At 45.3% G+C, this 23148-nt stretch overlaps 1 protein-coding gene across 2 annotated transcripts in view; it reads left to right on the top strand.

Annotated features, from left to right (window-relative positions):
- The window catches only part of SLC20A2 (solute carrier family 20 member 2), a 110044-nt gene that overhangs the window by 27250 nt on the left and 59646 nt on the right, over positions 1-23148 (top strand). Inside the window, exon 1 of one of the 2 annotated variants that reach the window (XM_040243247.1) lies at positions 3892-7888. The exons of the other annotated variant lie outside the window; for it this stretch is intronic. The gene's annotated coding sequence lies outside the window, so the exon portion shown is untranslated. Of the gene's footprint in view, positions 1-3891; positions 7889-23148 lie in introns of those variants that run through there. 2 annotated transcript variants of the gene reach the window in all.

The following is a 23148-nucleotide window of genomic DNA, read 5'->3' as shown; positions in this document are numbered from 1 at the left end:
ACTCCTATTAAAGAACTTGCCTACAACCTACAGTCCTCAGAAAGTCTTAAATTTCAAGTTAGAAAGTAGGGTAACCCTTACTCTAAAAAAAGTTGTAGATGCTTCTGAAACAAATTTAATTGTTTGTGGATTGAAATAACAGAAATATTAACTGATCACGTACCAAAAAATTTTGGAAGTTAATAGCTTGTTGTCCAGTTCTTAACGATTTTCCTACAATTGGATGGAATAAACTGAGAAGGGGGCATTTATCATTAGTGGTTCAGCATAACTGGTTAATTCAAATTCTAGTCACCAGTGCAGTTTGATTTGTGGTAGGTGAAGTTTTTACCTATACATTATCTGTGAAAAAGAGGTCTCTAAGCAAATAGTATAAGATTACAGGAAATGTTTACTTTTTTCAATGTAGCAGAATATTTTCAAGTACTTTTAATATAATCTGTCAACTGTCTTTAGTATTTTCATCTTAAAAACAGGAAATTCAGCTTCATATTTACTAGATTCATGTAATAAAACTTCAGTTAAAAAATTTTCAATTTGGATATATAACTACTTGAAGCCAAATTAGACTGGAATTAGGATTTTGTTAACCCACCTTTTGATTCACATGGCTTAAAATCTTGTTTTTCAGGGCTTTTGTTTTCCCCCTGAAATCTTAGATTTACGGTTTCTTGTTTTGCATTAGCTTGAATGCTAATAAATTATAGAGGTTCAGATGATACTTAATAAGCCTATGCTTGTTTTTCCATTGAAAGTGTTTTTATTACATGAAACATTAGTATAGCTTTGTTTGAATCTGACAGCCATGCTTTGTCTGTCTAGCAGTTTAGTAAGCCTGGCGTCTCCCAGGCAGAATTGTTGCCTCAAGAGAAAGAGGGAAGGACAGTCTCCAATCTTTTAACTAAGTGGATGCTAATATTGGGGCATATATGACCCTGTGCTCTAGTACAGTGTGAACTTCAAAGGTAAAAATATATGTATATGAATCTAGCATCTAGTACATACCAGGTTCTGTCGTTGATAATGCAGCTATGTCTGTATTTCTATATTCATGCACATCTGTCTACCTAGCTTGCTATGTATGCATAAACGTGTGAGTTTGTTTATTTAACAGAATGTTTGGAGAAGGAAATGGCAACCCGCTCCAGTACCCTTGCCTGGAGAATCCCATGGATGGAGGAGCCTGGTAGGCTACAGTCCATGGGGTCACAAAGAGTTGGACACAACTGAGCGACTTCACTTATATATTAAGCAACAGGCACTGTTCTGCATTCTTTACAAATATAAGCCCATCTAATCTTCATAGTCACCCTATGGAGTTTGTATATTGTTATACCCTCTTTAAAGATGATGAAACTGAGGCATAGAGAGAGAATTAATTGCCCAGAGTCAACAACCAGATACTAGAAGTGATTAAACTAGAAGAAGCCTGGGCAGTCTTGCTCTGGACTCCGTACTCTCATTGGACACTTTTCAGCATTGATTTGGAGAAAGGAAGCAACTTTATCAGCGGTCTAAACAGCTGTTAATTGACAGAGCTGAAACCCGTTTCCCAGACATACATGGTACAGACATGCGTCACCGCGTTCCTTTTTCTCCGACTTGCACATGTTGTTGGTTCTGTATAATGTTCTTTCCACTTCTTTCGCTGTTGAAAGCTTATCAGCAGGCAAATTCACATGTTACTTTCTCCAAGGTGCCTTTCTTGACTAACTCCACCAGAAGATTCCTGGTGGAATGGATTTTTACCCTTTGGGATGCTTACTGATTACCCTCTTATATGGTAGAAAGTTCATATAGATGCCGTCCTGTCTTCTATCAGATTATAAGCCTCTTGAAGGCAACACTGTCGCTAACACCGTGTTGTGCTACAATCTTGAGCATCCGGCCATTCTTTGAAATCTTGTTAATGCTTGGGAGTTTTGGAATGGCAGGAAGCCGTTGTTTAGCAAGTGTCTGTTAAATGGATGACTCTTAGGAATGCATGGTGAGGATCAATTTTCCCCGTGGACTTCTAAGATACTTGAAAAGATCAGCTGTTTAAAATAAGTATTTAAACAGCAGCAGTAATAATGCTGCCTTTATTTTTATAGTCCTGATACAATTGCTATAAATTATGCAGAATTAGCCGTTTATCAAAGTCTTAAAAAAGAACTGTCTTGAAAAACTGGCTACTTATGTGTATATATATTTTTAGCTTACAGAAGTGCAGAAGAAAAAGTGGTTTATTCTTTGAATCTGTTTTCTCTGCTCACGTTTGCATAAATGCTACTCTTAATCCATTTCTGAAGTATTAAGATGGACTGAACAGCCGTGAATGGGGCGTGCTGCAGTCCATGGGGTCGCAAAGAGTCGGACAGCACTGAGCGACTGGACTGAACAGCCAGGAAGTACACCCATGTAATCAGTCTGAAGGTCAGGATAGAGAGTCATCTTTTAAAACACTGTTTTATGTGTTTATTTATTTGTGGCTGTACTGGGTCTTCGTGGCTGCACACAGGCTTTCTCTAGTTGCGATGCGTGGCCTTCTCATTGTCGTGGCTTCTCATGTTGCCGAGTGCGGGCTTCAGGAGTTGCGGCTCCCACACTCTAGGGCACTGGCAAGCTCAGTAGTTGCCATATGAGGGCTTAGCTGCACCTTGGCATGTGGGATCTTCCCAGACCAGGGATCGAACCCGGCTCTCCTACATTGGCAGGCAGATTTTTTTTTTTTTTTTACCAGGGAAGCCCGAGAAGTCATTTCTTTAGCAGAGAGCTGTAGCGTTGAAGGCCACATAGATTAGTTTGGCCAAAAAGTTTGTTTGGGTTTCCCTATAAAAGGATACAGAAAAACCTGAATGAACTTTTTAACCAACCTGATATTTGTTTCTAATTATAGGACGAAACAAATAAAGCTTAACCATTTTAGCAGTTTCACATTCAGACCATATCACTGTTTCATTTTAGTTTGAGTAACGTGCTGGTGGATACGACAAAGTAATTGTAGTAATCAGAATTGTGGGTTTTTTAAAAAAGAGAATTGTGCGTTTTTAAGAGTAAGATAGACACAGATTAGTCTGAGAGGGTTTCATTGGAAAGTAAAGGGATGGACTGTTTACAGACTGTTTAGAGATTGTGTGTCTGTGAGCTTTTGCTGTGTAACAGGCCTCCTAATTCTAGCAGCCGGGAAAAGCAAGCCTGAAGTCTCACGGTTCCGTGGGTCACCGGGGTGACTTTTCTGGTTGGATGGAGCTAGCCAGTGGGTCTCTGAAGTCAGCTGGCAGCCTGGCTGGGGCCACCTGGCCTGGGGTGGCCTCCGAGCCTGTGGGGGCCATCGTCGGGCTGGCTGTAGTGGGGCTTCAGTGCAGATGGCAAGTCTGTGCCCCACGTGGTCTTACCCTCAGAAGGTTAGGTGGGCGTCCATGGGTGGTCTCGGTGCCTTGAAGTGCAGCCAGAGCAGGGGCCGGCTACCCCACCCCAGGCCTGCACTAAAGTGCTTATGCTTGCTGTTGCCCCACAGACCAAGCCCAGAGTCGGTGTGGGTCCAGGGAAGTGGGAGCTGATAGGGGGCTATTACTGTCCCATTGCCTGGACACGGGACTTGTGTCCCTCGGCTCTGAGCCAGCCCTCGGCTCCCAGCACACGCTGCTGGAGCGGAGCAGACCTGAGCCGGCTGCCCAGGCGCAGCTTTCAGAGCCCTGGCTTCCCTGCAGCACGTCACAATTATTTGGAGCCCCTTTCAACCTTTGATTCTTTGAAGCTTTGAACTGTCAAAGCAGGAAGCCTCTTACCCTCCCTCAGGAACGTCCCAGTCGGGGGCTGTGTGTGTATAGGCGGCAGTTTACTGGGAGCGTGGGCCCGGCGGGTGCCAGTGGCTGGAGTCCTTGCTGCCCCTTGATGTCACATCGCCACCTCTGTTTTACGGGGTGGGCGGGGAAGTGGACTCATACAGGTCAGCTGAATTGCCCCAGGTCAGAGTGGTGCCCAAGGTCAAGCGGGTGGGTTAGGAGCTGCCTTTTGAACTCAGATCTTTCTGACTTTCTCCCCAGTGGACTGGTGATGATTTTTTGGGTTTTGTGTTTTTTTTGAGCACGAAGACATTGAGGACTCTTCATGCCATCCTCTGAAAAACTGGTGATCATGAAATGTGGATATTTCCCCTTTTCTGCTTCTTTCCCACCCTGTCCCTTCACTAGTTGGACTAAATCACCAGGTTTAATTTGAAGATGATGAATACCTCAGAGAGGAAACTTTACTGCTGGTTCCAGATGTCCTTTTTAAAAATATGTTAGAATAATTAATCTCTCTGTGACTCTTGGAGATCTCAAAATAAAATGCAGAATCCTGAGATGGCCTAAGACATATATTTAAAATTTTAGGGGAGAGGGATAAATCAGGGCTTTGGGAGTAGCATGTACATACCATATAAATATATACATATATACAAAATAGATAACAGAGACCTACTATATATTAGCACAGAGAACTATGCCCAATATCCTCTAATATCCTGTGTAGGAAGAGAATCTGAAAAAGAATATGTTGTAATTGAATCACATTGCTGAACACCTGAAATGAACGCACACTGTAAACCAACTATACTTGAATAAAAAAGTTAATTCACATTCATGAGAGATAACTATCATTTAAGAATGAAACTGTGCCCCCTGACTCGTGCACTCCCCTAGTACGCAGCACAGGGCCGCGTCTTCAGGGTCGCAGGAACCGTGTATGTGCTGGGTGGGGAGTGGCGGTCTGTCCGTCTCACTCGGACATGAGCTCCTAGACGGCGCAGAGGCTTTGTCTTTACTGTCTTCTGGGTCCGCAGCACTGGGTCCCAGGGTGGGAACATTCCAGTGTTTGTTACCCGGTCCCATACCTGGATTCCGTGCCCGGGGAGAGACTGTTCTGCCTTCCATCTCTCCTCCGTTCCATCCGTCTGCCCTCTTTTTAGTCCTTTCTTTCTCTGTTCTAAGTCATCTTCCTCCCATCTCAGTTTGTCTGAGTTCCCCAGCTTTCCCTTTCTCCCTCCCTCTCATTGGCAGTTTTTCTATTCACTATCTGTTTTTTTTTTAATGTTTTATATTGGAGTATAATTGATTTACGATGTTGTGGGTTAGCTTCAGGTGTGCTGTCTTTGTGACATGTTGAAATGATGGTATCTTAGATATATGGAGTTCAATTAAAAATATTATTAAAATTAATTTCACCTGTTTATTTTTACTTTTTTAACGTGACTGGAAATTTTTGAATTATAGAAGTAGCTTGCTCCAGAGGGTCCTTATCCAGGTCAGTTCATTAATGTGGGCTTTTGTTTTGATTTCTTGGATCTGCTGGACTGGAGACCCACAGGTCACCTCCCCTCCCTGGCACGGCTCTGCCTCCCTCCCCCCACCCCACAGTGTGTGACCTCGAACAGGAAGGCTTTCCCTTGCTTTTAAATGATGCACAGAGATCTCTCTCTCCTGTCATAGGTATGCCCAGGACAGAGGACAGTTGACTCCTCCATTCTTGTCGCTAATGAAAAGGAAACAGCAGGGTGACTCATGGACACTGGAAGATACACTGTTTACTTTGGAATGTTTCAGTTCTTGGATCTTGGGACAGGTGTGGCCACTGTTGAAAGAAAAGTGTAGTCACACTCAGCATGCTTGACATGTGAAGAACTGGAGCGCTGCCCAGCGTCCCCTGCCTTCAGCGTCAGGGACGTGGGGTCCACTCCCTGTTCCCTCTGGTGCTTATGGTGTATTGGCATTTTTGTTTGTTGAGGGAAGAAGTATTGTTTGGCTTAGAAACTCTTTGACTGCACTATGACATAGTAAGTTAAGGATCACTGTATCGAAAATAGCCTCACGATGTCCTCCTTTGGTGTTGAGAATTCCAGAGTAAGTTCGCCGTGGATCACAGACAATTGGTTGTATTCATCCGAGGTCAGCCATCTTTGATAAGTACCAACTTCTTTCCTCTGGGCTCAGGGTGGGGTGCCCCACTGCAGGGACTTGGGTTGGGGCGGTTGATGAGCGCAGACAGCTACCATCTCATGGGGGGTGAGCAAGTCCTGGCTTCCACTGCCTAAAGCTGGGCTCTGGGGGTGGAAACACCCAGACTGGCAGCCCATAGTTTTTGTAAACAGCCAGGAGGGGGATTGTGCTCATGCCAGTGAAAACCAAGCCGTTCACCGCTTCGGGGGGTATGCCACATGAGCCGGTGCTTTGAAAGGACAGGGTCAAGTCTTGCGGTTCCGTCACCTGCCTGTGCCACAGTTGACCTGGGATTTGGGGAGCTGAGCAGAATAAATCTCCTGAAATCTAAACTGACATATGACATTTTAAAATTAGAAAACCAAATAGCTCCGACAAGATTTGCAGGATTATAGCTAAATAGTTAATATGGAAGACATGCCATGGAGTAGCTAGGAGGCGGGGTGGAATAATCCCGTGTTGATTTAGCAAAAAGCGTGGAACAAGCCGTTGAATTTCCCTGTTTGCCCAAATGTTTAAAAAACAAAATGGGAAAATGACATCTCCCAGAGATGTTCGGAGATTTGATTGATGTTCATGCCTTGGTATCTCTCATGAAGTACCCAATAAGAGCAAAATATAAGAACCAAAATATCCACAGCAAACTAGTGTGAACTATCTTGAGTAGATATTAAGGAGTTTGGTGTCCTTGACCCAGGTTGTACTTACTGAGGCAGTTTGTATTTTTCAAAGAAAGTTCCGTGTCATCTCTAATTTTCTTTTGAATATCAGCTGTGTACTTGGGGTCTTTAACAGTCATCTTGAGATTCAACAGGATTTATAGGTGGTCTGTCACCTATAAAGGACAGTTGACCAGTTCTAGCCAGCCAGGCAGTTAAGTGCACTTCAAAATGCTTCTTGCTAAGGATGATGCCTTTTGCAAATATTTGAGATGGTTATTCTCAGTTGTAGTCTATTAGTAAACCTGCATCCTCATAGCAACTCCTTGGGAGGTGCAGAAGACAAAGCCAGAGAGCAAATCAGTGAAATTAGTTCATTATGTAGCGAGAAAAAAAGCTTTCCTTTAAGGTTCTTTGTTGATAGACTTATTGGTATGTGTCTTGGATGCCTGTTCAGTTTCACACAGTACCAGATCTGGGCTTCCCTGGTGGCTCAGTGGTAAAGAATCCGCCTGCCAATTCAGGAGACGCAGGTTCCATCTCTGGATAGGGAAGATCCCCTGGAGAAGGAAGTGGCAACCCACTCCAGTATGCTTGCCTGGGGAAATCCCATGGACAGAGGAGCCTGGCGGGCTGCAGTCCATGGGGGTCACAAAAGAGTCAAACACAGCTTAAGCAGACCAAACAACAGTACCAGGTCTGATCGTGCTGTGTAGATAATCTGACTGAATGTCCCTTGACTTGGGTTTTTTTTTTTTTTTTTCTTTTTTCCTTGTGAAGAGCGCACAGCACTGCCACCTTGTTGCTAAAGTTTTGTCTGATCTGAAAGAGCTGAAAAATCCAGTGAGTGCCCGTGCTGAAAAAGAGCTCGCCCTCTCCGTGGGCCGGCACTTGTGAAAACAGCGAGGAAGGAGATAGCACCGGGGGACCGCATTCAGTAATTAGCATAATCACGATGCTCCGTATTGTTCGCAGGGCACGCCCCTTGGCCGGAGCTCCCATTAAGAGGACACCGATGTTGTCCCAGTGAATAAATCCCGGCGCGTACGGTGCAGATCAGCGAGTTCCTGCGGGCTGCGCCGGTGCGGTTAATTTTAGACGGGGGTTTGTTCTATGAGTTGTAAAACTGTTTACCCGAGTAGAAGTTAGTAAGCTGAAATGTGACTTCTCGGCCAGTGTGAGAGAAGCCTACTTTAGACTCAGACTGCGTTGGCGATCCGGAGAGCGGTCTCTGAAGGATTGCAGTCCCCATTTCCTTTGAAAGTTCTTGTAAGTACCGGCTGAATCTTTCAGATTTCTCCTTGTTCTTTTCGCCCTAAGGTCTCCCTCGTGTTGCTATCCATTGTCATTTTATCTCTTGGGAAAACGGGGAACTCCGGGCTGAGTGCTTTAGAGGCTTCTAAGAGTGGTGGCCAAAGCTTTATCCTTAAACATATCTCACTGCAGGAAACCTGCCTCACTTGATTTTCCCAAGAGAAAGTATTTGATTCTTACTATTTTTATCTTTGCAAAAGCAGTCCTTGCGTTGTTGCATACTTTATCTGTTAAAATATTTGATTAATGGAATGGTGTGTCATTGAGCTTTATTTTCAGTGGTGACCTAACTCTTAGAGGGGGAAAATGTTGAAATTGGACTCCTGATAAACCTACTGTGAGCTACAGGTTTATGTACAGATGTAATGGGAGTGTCAAATGTAATTTTGTGAAATGTGTAGATAGTTTTTGTTAAAGGAGGATTTGGTGCCTAAAAATAGACCCATGTCTAAAGAGAAGCCCTTAAAAAATAAAATAAATTTAAGAAGAAGCCTTTGGAAAAGTAATTGAAATTATCCTCTAGAAGATTGGGTTAGGGATCAGAATTAACCAAAGGTCAGGAAATTCCCTAGCTCAACTGCTCTTAATTCAACAAGTCATTGCCAACTTAAGTTTGGACTGAGGAAAACTAAAGATTTTAATGTAGAATCATTTTAATTACATCTGAATCACCTGGCTTGGTTCCAAGTGTGTTTTAATTCACAAGACGCTGACTTCATGCCAAACAACTTGCTTATAACGCAGAGCCTGGCAGGAATTCCTTTATCAATTAACATGTATATTCCCTCCCCCACTCTGGGAATGTCGATTTTAATGAAACAGTTCTAATGCTCCCAGGCGTTAGGGTTCCATCCTCTGGGCCCAGGGGCCGGCATACCCTCAAGATGCCTTTTTCCATTTGGAAAGCTTTATTTAAAGACTTCTTTGTTACTATGTATTGTCCGATTTTAAATCCCAACAACCCAAGGTGCCAACAATGAAAGGAAATGTTTCAGGGTACATTTAGTAGGAAAAGAATGTAAGACGGGAAAATAGGACTGAGTGCTTGGTCTATTTTTGGAAGGAAACTTTTTTTTTTAACTGAAGTCTTTTTATTGAGCAGAAGAGAAATTTGCCGTCCAAATTCATTGCAATTATAACAGAAAAGTCTGTAATGTCATCTTCAGCAGTTGAAGGGACTTTGTTCCAGGATTTCCTTTGGAATATATACTTTTATCCAAAGAAAATAACTGTTCCTATTCTTTCTTTTAACTGTTAATGAAGTACCATCAGAATCTCAGTGGAGTGTTTTTAGAGTTACACTGTGGTTGGGTGTTAGATCCTCCTCAAGCTATTATTCAGCCACTCAACTGTAGTTTAGTCCTGCAAAAAAAAAGCCGTGTAAGATTTGTCTGTTTTTAAAAAACTTAACAGAAGGATGTTTCCCAAGGTATTTTTACTACGAGGAAGCATATGTTCTTTTAGGAGGAGTTGCTAAAATGCTCGTAAACACTTTCCGAGTGTTTGTTTTCGTGATATATGTGCCGTGAGAGAGTGATCCAGGACAGGAGGTGATGTCAGTGTTGGTGTGGGAATGTCAGGAGGGTTTGCTGGAGCAGAGACCCTCCTCCTGGGGCTCACTGGTGCCTGGGGGAAGGAAGGGCTCTCTCGGGAAGGGACGGGGGTCTCAGTACCCTCTTGGGAAGAGACTCTGGACTGCTTGTGACCTTGACTGTGTGACCTTGGCCGTGACCAATCACAGTGAGCTCAACTCACAGTCACCAGCAGGAGGTCCAGATGCTGAGAAACACGGGCAGCTTTGTGGCCTGGGGAAGGACCCCGGAGCCCGTGGCTCCAACCGTGTGTAGCCGTGTATCAGACACGCCTGTGCTGCCCGTCGCCCCCCTGCACTTGACTCTGCACGTGTGTCCTCCAACCCTGCTTAAGCTGCTCACCCTGGCCACCTGGCCTCCTGTCCTCAGCCTCCCCCTCTTAAAATAGTCCTAGCCCCGGAGGCTCTGACAACTCTTGATCACAGGAGATTGCTCTTCCTGGGATTTCATTCCTAGAGAAGAGCCTTCTGCTCTGAAGCTTTGAGGAGTTTTCGGGAACGCAGAGAGGCGCCTTCTCTCTGGGTCCCCTTTACTGTCAGCGTGGCCAGAAGGGAACTGAAATGATCTAACATGTTGCCCTTTGGTTGGGAGCCCAATGCAGGTGCTCAGTGATCGCACTTCTAGAATGTTCTCTTTCAGAAGGAAACCTTGCAGGAATAGGGCTTGATCCACTGAGTTTTCCACTGTTTCATCTGGCATGAAAGGAGCAGCGAGCAGAGGGTGTCTTCCGCACTGCGGGTCTTGGGCACAAGGGTATGGTAATAGAATCTGGGCCCCGGCAGGAATGCCAAGAGCTCCTGGACGTGCTGAGAGGCTGTTGTTATTTAGCATGTATGAAGCACCCCCAGAGCCATACAATGCACAAAGAAAGCGTAGTTCCTATACTCCAGGAGCCCACGTGCTCGTGTTAGGCGGGACGCAGACGCAGAGCGCGGGCCCGACTTGACACTGAGTGAACTGGCAGAAGAAACGGAGAACACGTGGGGCAGGGGCGGGGGCCCGTGGGCTGCTCTCTCCGTCTGGGCTCCTGCCTCGTAGGGGTTGGGCAGCCAGCAGTGCCGCCGGGCCCTGCTCCCCTGTCTCTCCCAGCAGCTAGGGAAGGGATGGAGGTGAGAGGCACACAGGGCCCAGTCCACAGCCCACAGTCACTGTGGCGAGTCCCACACAGGGAAGGGGATTGGGAGTCTCACCTGCAGCTGAAAAGTGCCTGTTATTCATCTGTAGAGGAGGCAGCTTGACACATGTGCACTCTCAGTCGCTCAGTCGTGTCCGACTCTTTGCGACCCCAGAGACTGCAGCCTGCCAGGCTCCTCTGTCTGTGGGATTTTCCAGCAAGAATACTGGAGTGGGTTGCCATTTTCTCCTCCAGGGGATCTTCCCAACTCAGGGATCGAACCTGTATCTCCTGTGTTTCCTGCCTTGGTAGGTGGATTCTTTACCACTGAGCCACCTGGAAGCTCCTATTAGCTCCATTATTACCCCCAGAAACATCCAGAGCACCATCTAGCCTATGCATGAACCACCTACATGTTCAAACATATTATAAATGTAAGGAGCATCTTTCTCCATACAGTGATATTTGGGTAGAAATCTGATATTTGGGTTCCAGACTTTCTCTCCCTCTTAAAAACTGATACACAATTGAACAGGTTACTTAGCCCAGTTGGGGATGTTGGGTCAACTGTTACGTTAGTTAGAGAAGGGCTTTGAGCTTCTTGGAAGAAAGGCGTTTCTGAAGGTCAGCCCGGTGTTACTGCAGCCCATAAAGGAGTCAGAATGGCATGAATCAGAGGGCACTCATAAGGCAGGCGCGGGTGCGAGAGATTAATACCCAGGAGGATGTGGTGTGAGTCATTTTCCCTTTATGTTCAACCTCATCCCATCTCTGACTAAGGCTCCAGGCCTAGTTCACAGCCCTACAGCTAAAAGGGCTTCAGAGAGAGCTTGACAGAGAACCTCAGAAATGATTAAAGGGTTGAAAAACGATGCCTATAAAAGATGTTAGGAACTTCTGTTATTTAGCCAGGAGGGTAAAAAATGACCAAGGGGACTCTTGAATTGTTAGTCTGGCATCTGTATTCCAGGGCCCAGGGACAGAGGCCAGCTGGTGTCCAGCTCTGTTGAGGATGTAAGGGTTTGGTCCAGTGATGGTTAGGGTAGAACCGTGGTTCTCGTCGTGCAGCCAGCCTTAGCCCCACCTGGGAGCTAGTGAAAAATGTACATTCTCAGGCCCCACCCAAGACCTGTTGATTCAAAAACTTTGGGGAGCGAGGAGGGCCCAGCAATCTGTGTTTTAACTCACTCCCCAAGTGATTTGCGTGAAGTTGGAGGACCCCTGGACAAGGTGCACAGAAAGAAGAGTGTTATAAAATGGGGAATTGGGGTACTGGAAGAGGTAAGCTGTTTTCCTGAAGCCATTGAAACCTGGGTTTGCAGGGTTTTCAGTATTCCGTCGGAAGTCAGGAGTTAAACGACCTGTCCGAGTCCCCGCCAGCCTTCCCTCCTCTCTGCATCTCCAGTCACTTCGAGAAGACTGATAATTAGCCAGGAGAGTTTTGCAGTTACTTCTGTGAGCTCAGTAATTAGGACCCTGCCCATGCCAGATGGGGAGCAGATGAGAGGCTGATGCAGTCACGCTGAGCCATCAGGTGTCGCCGTCTCTGCTCTGTATGGGGGCCCCTTGGTGTTAGCCCATGGCCCCTCCACGTCACAGGCTGCTGTGACAGTCCCCATGGAAGGGGGGACTCGTCTCCCTTTCAGAAGCAAGGAGGCTGGGCGGGGAGAGTGGCCCTACCCTACTCCTCCATCTGTGTCCCTTGCACTGCCGGAACGCTGACCCATGCTTGCACGGGGCCTTCCATCTGACACCGGGAGGCTGGAGACGGGGCACCTCGATATATTGTGTTCATGGGTCTCCCCCGACCCGGGGCATGGGGGCCTATTTACTCTGTTGGTTTACATCTGCAGCAAACAGCCAGCCAGACACATAGTAGGCACTTGACGCAAATAAGTAGTGAATCATTCTGTCATAGCGTCCAAGGGCACAGGTGCCCTGCCTCCATCCACGTGATGAATGACCTAGAGTCGGGCGGCTCACCGTTCCGGCCTCTCCAATCCAGGTGCTCCCTCCTAACCGTCCCTCCCCGCTCTCCATCTTGCACGTAATACAGATGCATCTCAATTTCGTGGTCTTTGCCCTTTTGTACATTCTTCCTGTGTGATTTGCTTGAAGGAGTGGTCTGGGGTGGAAAGCAGAAACTCCGGAGAGTGTGTCTGTCCGTCTGTTACACCCTGTATGACGTTTGGGACAGTCAGCGCTCTCTGCGATCCGAGTGGAGGGAGGGTTCCCTGAGGATATGTTCTGACAGTGCTGCCTAGAAAGTGTCACAGCGGGAGTGAGCTGCTGTCCCCAGAGAGGCAGTGTCCAGCCTGGGCCCGGCCTGGAGCCCCGGAGCTCGGCCCTGAGAGCTGGAACGGGGGCACCCTCAGCGTTTGTTCTCAGTTACGCATTTGCTGAGGATTCTGCATTCCTGCAGGTGAGGGCAGTGTGGCACGGACCCCAGTGTGTGCTGTCATGGGAGAGCGAGGGCGGAGGTGGCAGGAGCATTCTGCGAGTTGTCACCGAGTCCTCAGACCTCGTTACGTTGGAACAAACTGACTTCTTAGACGTGAAGGCCTGTGCACTGTCATGCCCCACGTCTGTGTCACATGTCACGCACACCATATGTGAGGCCTGGTCCACATTCTGGTTGCACCCAGAAAACACAGGTTTTATCTCAGCAGTTCAGAAGCAGAGACGGCCGACTTTGAACACCTGGGATCTGCCCCTGAATTGAACATACTGTCTTTTAAACTCCTGAACTCTCAGTAACTATATATCCAATAGAGGAAATGCCCAGTGGCTAGTTGGTTTGGTTCTTCACGATAGCAGGCAAGGGCTATTTTCATTTCTATACAAAGAAAAGTGACGGAATAGTCTTTCTTTGGGTATTTTCACCCTGGCAACAATAATTTTGTTTCTAAAGTCAGTCATATCTAGTCCACAGATGTGTCATTAAAAATGAGAATGGTTAGGTCATTTGGGATTAGCTTTATCTCATGGCAGTTGCTGAATCAAAAAATGTAACTACTTTGAAAGGAGAGAAAAGAAAAACTCCTTAGTTTTTAATTAGAAAGAATTAATGACCTAACAATTCAAAGATCCCCAGAAACAACCTAATAAGGTGCATGGACCGTAGCCTGCCAGGCTCCTCTGTCCATGGGATTCTCCAGGCAAGAATACTGGAGTGCGTAGCCATTCCTTTCCCCAAGAGATTTTTCTGACCCAGGGATCAAACCTGGGTCTCCCACATCACAGGCAGGTTCTTTACCATCTGAGCCACCAGGGGCCAAATAATTTATGGTCCTGCCCCATAATGCAGCATGCTGCAGCTGTTTGAAATGATGGTATTGGATATATATGGAGTAAAACTAGCAGGTTATAAAAAAACATAAGTATCAGCTCATTTTTCGAATGGAAGATATTTTTAAATGGGTATTCATAGCTTTAATTCCTTTTTTAAAAGGAAAGCATTTATATGCACATAAAAAAGAATGCAGTGCCCCCAATATAACAACAGTTAGCTATAGGAATGAGCTCACGTTTTCCCCTGGCTTCCTGGTTACCTGTATTTTAGGCTTTTTTCTTCAGTGAGCATATATGAGTTGTGAAATAATGAAAACCTTTCTTTTCAAAACAGAACTGTCGTAATTCATTTTTATTTTGACTTTTATATTTTATTTGATTCATCAGCGGCCTCTCAGTGGCTTACATAATTAATACCTCCCCCTGTGGATAAAGCAAGCACACCCAAGTGTGCACAGAAACAGTGGTCATCTTGCAGGGGTGGGCTAGGAGCAGTGTTCCTTGTTTTACTTTCTTCTTTTCTGTATGTACCAAAATTTTTATATGCATGCTGCATGCATATTGGGCTTCCCAGGTAGTGCTAGTGGTAAAGAACCTGCTTACCAATGCAGGGAGACATGGGTTCCATCCCTGCGTTGGGAAGATCCCCTGGAGAAGGAAATGGCAACCCACTCCAGTATTGCCTGGGGAGTCCCATGGACAGCGGAGCCTGGCGGGCTACGCTCCATGGGGTCACAGAGGGTCAGGCACCGCTGGGCACACGTGTTCCAGGCACAGGCGAAAGGCATCCGGCAAGGGCCTGCCTTGTGACCTCAGTGCTCCAGAGGCTCCGTGAACTGTCCCACGAATCTCAGTTTGGCCAGGTTCATGGAGAAGGCAGTGGCACCCCACTCCAGTACTCTTGCCTGGAGAATCCCATGGACGGAGGAGCCTGGTAGGCTGCAGTCCATGGGGTCGCTAAGAGTCGGACACGACTGAGCGACTTCCCTTTCACTTTTCACTTTTATGCATTGGAGGAGGTGGCAACCCACTCCAGTGTTCTTGCCTGGAGAAGCCCAGGGACGGTGGAGCCTGGTGGGCTACCGTCTCTGGGGTCACACAGAGTTGGACACGACTAAAGCGAGTTGGCAGCAGCAGCAGCAGTGTTATGTGGAGAGGGAAGGCAGGGAGCTGGCAAATAAAACATAGTTTTAAAAGTCATTAAAGTAGTACACCTAGTGTTAAGATTATTCACTTAGGCCCAGAATAGCGGAGGGTGGAACCGTGGCCGTGGGCTTCGGATCGGATTTACACAGCACTTACCGTGTGGCCTCTGCGTGCATCTTGGCAGCATTAACCGAGGTGATAACGGCGTGAGAGAGCATCTGCTGCTATGTTACTTCTGCCAGATGTTCCCAGCGTGTCCTTTTGGCCTAATTGGAAGGGTATTTGGGGGAATTGTTTTGGTACTGGTGGTACTTGATTTAAGAAATTCTTGAGCCTTAACAGGAGGCCTCCCTTTCTACCCACTTTGTATGGTGACATGAAAGAATAAATACTTTTGATGGCTGTGGCAAAGGTCTCCCTTTGAAGTCTGTTCAAACACTAAGCCTTGACCAGAATGAATGGATCCATCACCAGGTTCACTTGGGGACAGAGGTCTGGGTGGAGGTTGAGTTGAATCCACGTTCAACAAGACTGATAACCTTAAACTTAAAGCAGAAGTGCCTCGGGAAGCCAGATGGATCCCACTGTGGCCTAACCTTTGGTTCAGAGCCTTTGTTACTGTCGGGAGTCTTTCCCAGAGTCCTGGGAGCCCAGAGAGCTGGTTTTTCAGGTTTCCTTCTTAAAGGTGCATCCTCCTCATCCTCTCCTGGCTTTCTTCATCATCTTCGCCTCTCTCTCCTGCAATGGCATGGTTGGAATAATCTCGCAATCCTCCACGCTCTCGCCTTCCCCAGGAAGTAAAGACATATCCCACGTGGATTTATCATCTTTTTCTCTGGGCAGGGGAGGGGAACGGAGCAGTGGGTGAACCATTTAACCCAAATAGTCAGATAGCCAGTGGATGGAGCTCTGTTCCCGGTGAGGATATGTTGATGGCGGCCACATCAGCGTATCCTCGCTGCCAAGTGGGTCCAACTTCCATGGAGTCACAGATTCCTCCTGTGTTGAGTGGGAGCACAGACTCACATCAAGATGAGTAAGTCAGCAGTTACAGTTTGATTGACAGAAGGCTTTGCCAGTTGATTGGCATGAAGGAAGAGAACACCTTTTTAGAAGAGAGAAAGCAGAAAAAAGTATTTCCTGAGGCTCTAACTCTGTTAGAAAAGGCAGGAAGCTGATGGCTGTCCAGGGAAAGGGTCATTGAATCTTGGTTAAAAACGTGGACCGAGTTCATTTTCTTCCTTTTTGGGTTTTTTTTTGTTGTTGTTGTTTGTTCATCTGTTTTGTTTGTGTGTTTGTTTGTGTCTTTTCTCTGAAGACTGGAATCGGAAATGAGAAGGTGTGTTTGTACTCAGTGTAGTGAGGTGGCTGGGAATTATAAAGGAACTCATCAACGAGTGTGAAGGTTTCTAAAAGAAAGAGGGATTGCTTTCAGCCTGACCTGAAATTGAAGTGGCGCTGGAGCAGGGATGGGGGCGTGCTGGGATGGCCCATCACTTTTTGCCTCAGCCTGCCGAGTGGAGCCGAGAATCCTTGGGCACCTGGCAGGCAGCCCGCCCACCCTCACACCTCCTCTGTCAGCCCTGGTTTTTGCCATCTCTACTTTTGTGGACGTTTTTCTGATATTCCCCCATCTTTTAAGTCATAATGTCTTCAGGCTCTGTGAGCCTTGTCAGTAACAATTAAGGGAATCCAGAATTTTGACTTGAAGAAAAATGACTTGAAGTCTAATCCAGAAGAGACTTCTTTGGCCAGGTAGAAAAGCTTGACATTATCACGCGGTAGTTATCGTGCATTATCATGCTAACTGGTAAGTACTAGAAGGATCTGGTTTTTAGTTTGTATATGTGTTCTGAGACGAAATGATTCCAATAGGCGATCATATAATAAGAAAGATTTGGTTTTTGTCTCCTTTTAAGAACTCAAGTGATCAATTGGATATGACTCCAGGTGTAGAAGTATCTTTTCTTTTTAAGCCGAACCATGAGGATATGTTGATGGTGGCCATAGGATATGTTGATAGATGCCTTTAAGGCAGATCCAGTCACTTAAAAATTTACATACAGCAAAAATTCACTTTTTCTGGTGTACAGCTGAATGAGGTTTTACACATGCTCGGGGTTTTATGGCCACCAGCACAGCCAGGATACAGAATAATCCCAGCTCTCCAGCAATTACTCTTGCGCTGCCCCTTTGCTTTCAGACGCTCCCTCCGTCCTTTGCTCTCTGAGCAAAGTAGTCTCTAAGCCCCAGACGCCATGGTAGAGCCTGGAAATCTCACTAGCTAAGGGGGCTTAAGCACAACCTTTGACCAGTAAGTAGCTTATGCTGTCCCATGGGTGATTTCTAGCAAGCCAGACTAAAATACAAAAACATGGGGGAATATCTGAGCGGGCACAGCAACAGCTGTACGCTTTAGGGTAAGGAGATGTCCCCAGCATCGTCCAGCCAAGTGAATAGCCAGATAACAACAGACCTCTGCAGGGTGGGAGCACCAGTAACCAGAGTTGCTACAATATACGTTGTCCTTTGTAAAATGTCCATTTTTCAAGAAAAAATTATGAGACGTTAGAGAAACTGAAAAGCGTGATACACAGGAGAAGTAAGCAGGCAGGAGAGACTGCTTTTGAGGGGCCCATTTATTGAACTTAGCAGACTTCAGAGCAGCTATTATTATATTATCTTAGTTCAAAATCTAAACTATTCTGAAAGAATTCAAGGAAAATTGGTGGCAGTGACTCATCAAATAGAGACTATCCTTAAAAGAGCTAGAAATGATAAAAAAAAAAAAAGAACCAAATGTAGTTATGCCACCAAAAGCAAAAGTAAGGAGAGATACATTGGACTACAGCAAAATTAAAAGTTTCTGTATATCAAAGGACACAAGAGTAAAAAGCCAACTACAGAGTGGGGGAAATATTTGTAAATCATATATCTGACAAGGGGCTAGTATCCACAATATAAATATATGAAGAACTCCTACAACTTAAACAACAGAAAAACTGATTCAAAACTGCACAGAGGACTTAAATAGACATTTCTCCATACAGATGGCCAGGAAGCACATAAAAAGATGTACCAATGGTAATCACTAGAAAAGTAAAAGTCAAATCCGCAGTGAGATATCACCTCATGTCCATTAGGATGACTTCGCCTGAAAAAACAGTAACATAGAAAACAACATGTGGAAAACTGGAACCTTTGTGCACCGTTGGTGGGAATGTAAAATGGTGTAGCTGCTGTACAAAGTAGTATGGTGGTTCCTGGAAAAATTAATCTGACATAGCAATTCTGCTTCTGGTTGTATACCCAGAAGAACTGAAAGCAGGGACTCCAAGAGGTTTTGTTACACTGTTTTAATAGTATTATTCACAATAGCCAAAAAGTGGAAGCCACCCAGAAGTCCATCAACAGATGAATGGATAAATAAGATATGGTCCATACATACAATGGACTGTTATTCAGCCTAAAAATAAAAAGGAATTCTGACACATTGCAACAAGGATGAACTTTGAAGCCATTATGCTAAGTGAAATAAGATACTCACAAAAAGACGAAGAGTGTATGATTTCACTCGTGTGATGCACTTAGAACAGTCAGATTCCAGAGACTGAAGGTAGAACTGTGGTGGCCAGGAAGAATGGAAAATTATTGTCTAGTGGGTACAGAGTTTCACTTTTGTAAGATAAGTTCTATGGGCAGATGGTTGTGATGTTTACACAATGACCTGAATGTACTTAATGTCACTGAACTATACACTTAAAAATAGTTAAATGGTAAATTCTATGCTTATTTTAATCACAATTAAAACATTTTTTTTAAATGGCAGTTTTGGAGTTGAAAAGTACAGTAACCAAAATGAAAAACTCCTCAGGAGGCTCCATAGTAGATTTGCATTTTCGGAAGAGAGAAGCAGCGAATTTGAAGATAGAGTGGTAGAAGTTACAGTTTCAGAAGAACTGAAAGAAAAAAGGAGTGAGGGAAAATGAACAGTCTCAGAAAAACATGGGCCACTATGAAGAGTTCCAGCAGGAACACCAGAAGCAGAAGAGAGAGAAAGGCAGAGAAGCACCGTCGAAGAAGCCATGGCTGGCAAATCCCCAAAGCTGATGAGAAACACCAATGTGCACACCCAAAGTGCTTAACAACTGCCAATTAGGATGAATGCAAAGAGATCCACACCCAGACATATTACAGTCAAAATGCCGAAAGATGAGGAGAAAGTGGGAATGCAGAGAGGCAGACGTGACTCATGGCGTCTGGGGGAAGCCCAGGGCCTCTCACAGCAGTGGAGGCCAGGCAGCAGTGAGAGGACCCAGGAAAGTGCTAAGGGAATCATGTATCCCGGAGAGCTCTCTTTCTACATAGGAGCATCAGCAAGTAAATAAAGACTGGGAGAATGCCCTGCTGACAGGTCCGCCTTACGAGAAATACTAAAACGAGTTTGTTTCAGTAGGCTGAAAGGAAGCGACACAGGACAGCAATTGGAACACACCCAGGAGCTCCAGTAAAGGTGACGGAGTAGGTGATGATACAAGACAATATAGGTTTGTTTCTGTTCTCTTCAGTTCAGTTCAGTCACTCAGTCGTGTCCGACTCTTTGCGACCCCATGAATCGCAACACGCCAGGCCTCCCTGTCCATCACCAACTCCCGGAGTTCACTCAGACTCATGTCCATTGAGTCGGTGATGCCATCCAGCCATCTCATCCTCGGTCGTCCCCTTCTCCTCCTGCCCCCAATCCCTCCCAGCATCAGAGTCTTTTCCAATGAGTCAACTCTTCCCACGAGGTGGCCAAAGTACTGGAGTTTCAGCTTTAGCATCATTCCTTCCAAAGAAATCCCAGGGTTGATCTCCTTCAGAATGGACTGGTTGGATCTCCTTGCAGTCCAAGGGACTCTCAAGAGTCTTCTCCAACACCGCAGTTCAAAAGCATCAATTCTTCGACGCTCAGCCTTCTTCACAGTCCAACTCTCTGATTTCAAACATCACAGAAGAGCAGCTTATATCTGGTGGCTTTCTGGTTATTGTAAGAAAGCTCCTTATGCTCACATATAAGCGCCTTCCTAGCTCTAAGCTTTCTAAACGAAACAGACAAAGGGAGCTAGTGACTTGCCCTGGGAAGTTTCTATCTTAACCACACACGAGGAATGAAGCTACAGGAGCACTCTCTGAACAGGGAAATCATTTTCAAAGGAATCTTATAAACTGTCTTTTTATAAAACCTTCTGTCTCTGTGGTTTTTTGAAGGTGATATCAAGCAAATGCTTGAGGTTTCTTAATTTAGTTGTTGTTTAGTCACCAAGTTGTGTCTGACCCTTTGGACTAGACCCTGCCAGACTCCTCTGTCCATCAAATTTCCCAGGCAAGAATACTGGAGTGGGTAGTTGTTTCACTTTCCAGGGGATCTTCCCAACCCAGGGATCGAACCCATGTGTCCTGCTTTGGTGGGTGGATTCTTTACCACTGAGCCATCAGGAAGGCCCCTCTAAACTTAGTAACAAGACTTTAATTTCATAGTCTCAGAGGTATGAAGGAACTGCTAAATTTTCACCTGACTTACCAACCAAATTTATGGACTCACTGCCTTGTTTAGGCTGCTTTACTTACTATGTTGCCCTTACTGATGGAATGGAATCAAGTTTGTTGCCTTCTGATGAGGTACTTCAGAGACTTGAATGGACTTTGCTCCCTTGCAGAGATAAAAAGTCCAACTAAGTCATTTTAATATTTATTAATTTGTCCTCTCTTGCTTCTGCCTAAGAACTATTGCTTAAGAACCTCGGATGAAAATAAGAAACACAGGGCTGTAAACTGAGCGTGGATAATAGTTAAGATAATAATCTTCACCTATCAACTCTTCCATTTATATTAATATTCCAGTAATAGAAATAATATGTAGTGGTAGCAGGAATCAATATTTTTATAAGTATCATTCACATTTTTATTGAACTTCCATTATACTCGGAATAAAATTAGCAAATAAATATGTAAGAACCAAGATGTCTATTTATATACATATTTCCATTTTCAACCGTGGCTGAAGGGAAAGTATTTCCCTAATATAGCTCCTGGGACTTGGCCAAGCAGCCCAACACTTCAGGGCACAGGATAGGAACAAGTAATCCTTAGGTTTGCCAGTTGATAGAAAGGATATTAAGTGATTTGCTCCTGAAAGCAAATCTGTTTTTGGTTACAAGTGAACAAAAACAGGTGACCTAGAATATTTGGAGGGAATCTGTGTCTATAGTGCATACAAAAAGGGAAAGATGTTCAGAGGCCGTCTCTGTCTGGGAGTGGGAATAGATAATATAAGGCTCAGCTGTTCTTGTATTTGGGTTTCAAGCAGTATTGCACGTAAAACACTCTGGCGAGGTGGTCACAACCTGTTTTTCAAATCTCCACGGCAGGTAATTCCACATTTCCAGTGGGAGCTCATTTCACTGTGGGCAACCCATTGAGTTACAAAATTTTCTCTTCCTATCTGAGTGTAGCTTTTCTTATTAACAATGAAAGACTGCTGTATCTCCAATTAGATAAAGAGGGGCGGATAATATATTTTCTCTTGATAGCCTTTTCATGGCAAATAGATGAGGAAATAACGGAAACAGTGACAGACTTAATTTTCTTGGACTCCAAAATCATTGCAATTGGTAACTGCAGCCATGAAATTAAAAGACGCTTTCTCCTTGGAAGAAAAGCTATGACCAACCTAGAAAGCATATTAAAAAAGCAGAGACATTATTTTGCCGACAAAGAGTTGTCTAGTCGGAGCTATCGTTTTTCCAGTGGTCATGTATGGATGTGAGAGTTGGACCATGAAGCAAGCTGAGCACCGAAGAACTGATGCTTTTGAACTGTGGTGTTGGAGGAGACTCTTGAGAGTCCCTTGGACTGCAAGGAGATCCAACTAGTCCATCCTAAAGGAAATCAGTCCTGAATATTCATTGGAAGGACTGATGCTGAAGCTGAAACTCCAGTACTTTGGCCACCTGATGTGAAGAACAGATTCATTGGAAAAGACCCTGATGCTGGGAAGGATTGAAGGAGGGAGGAGAAGGGGATGACAGAGGATGAGATGGTTGGATGGCATCACCAACTCGATGGACATGAGTTTGAGCAAGCTTGGGGAGTTGGTGATGGACATGGAAGCCTGGTGTGCTGCAGTTCATGGGGTCTCAATGAGTCAGACACGCCTGAGCGACTGAACTGAACTGAAATGAGCCTTTACGTGGACTCACTGAATTATCCATTTAAAGTGGAAACAACAGATAAAAGCTTTCTTACTTTAACCCATCACTCAGTCAAATCCCATTTGAACACCACAAGGCATTCACACTTACACCTCCCGAGGCGATCTTTCAGTTTTTAAGAAATATTTTTCAAGTAAGTCATGTAGGACTTCCTAGATCTTTGTTTCTTTAGGTCACATCATTTCAACTCCTTTAACTCTACCTCATTTGAATGAATTTTGCTTTTCTTTATCCTTTAAAAAAGATATATTCTTATTTACTAGATTTAGCCAGCGCCTTCCCAGAGAGCAAAAGGCTGTGTGGAAAACATCTAAATAACACAAATGCTTTATAAGCCCAGAAGAAATTTAAATGTCAGAATGACAGGAATGCAGAGGGAGACTGACTGTACCAGGAATGAGGGCTGAGCCCACAGGCTCTGCCGTGGAAACTGTTGCTGGGGGATGAGAAGAAGTGGGTTCACATTGCATAAACTCATGAAGGCCGCTGACTGCACGGCTCAAGAGAGGGTCAGAGCTTTCCACCCGCTCTCCCCACAGGACAATCCTGTGGTTCCTGGTTCCAGGCTAAACGGCCTCTTCCCGGCCCTGTGGTCTCTGGATGATGCGCAGGACTCGAGACATCATCGGACCTTGAGAATGTTCCAGGATGCAGGCTCTGCAGCATTCCTGGTTATCCGCTGTCTTTATCACCCTCTCCTCTTTCCCCATCGAATCTGCCCTCCCATTCCCTGCAGAGGCCAGGACTTCAAGGCATCCCAGCTCCAGGGCAGGAGCCGGTGTCACTGAGAAGGTCTGATGGATACTTCCCCAGGGCATC

Source organism: Oryx dammah, unplaced genomic scaffold (assembly GCF_014754425.2).
Source record: "Oryx dammah isolate SB20612 unplaced genomic scaffold, SCBI_Odam_1.1 HiC_scaffold_7, whole genome shotgun sequence".
NCBI classification, from domain to species: Eukaryota; Metazoa; Chordata; class Mammalia; order Artiodactyla; family Bovidae; genus Oryx; species Oryx dammah.
The sequence above is the reverse complement of the archived record's forward strand: the minus strand, read 5'-3'. Positions and strand labels throughout refer to the sequence as shown.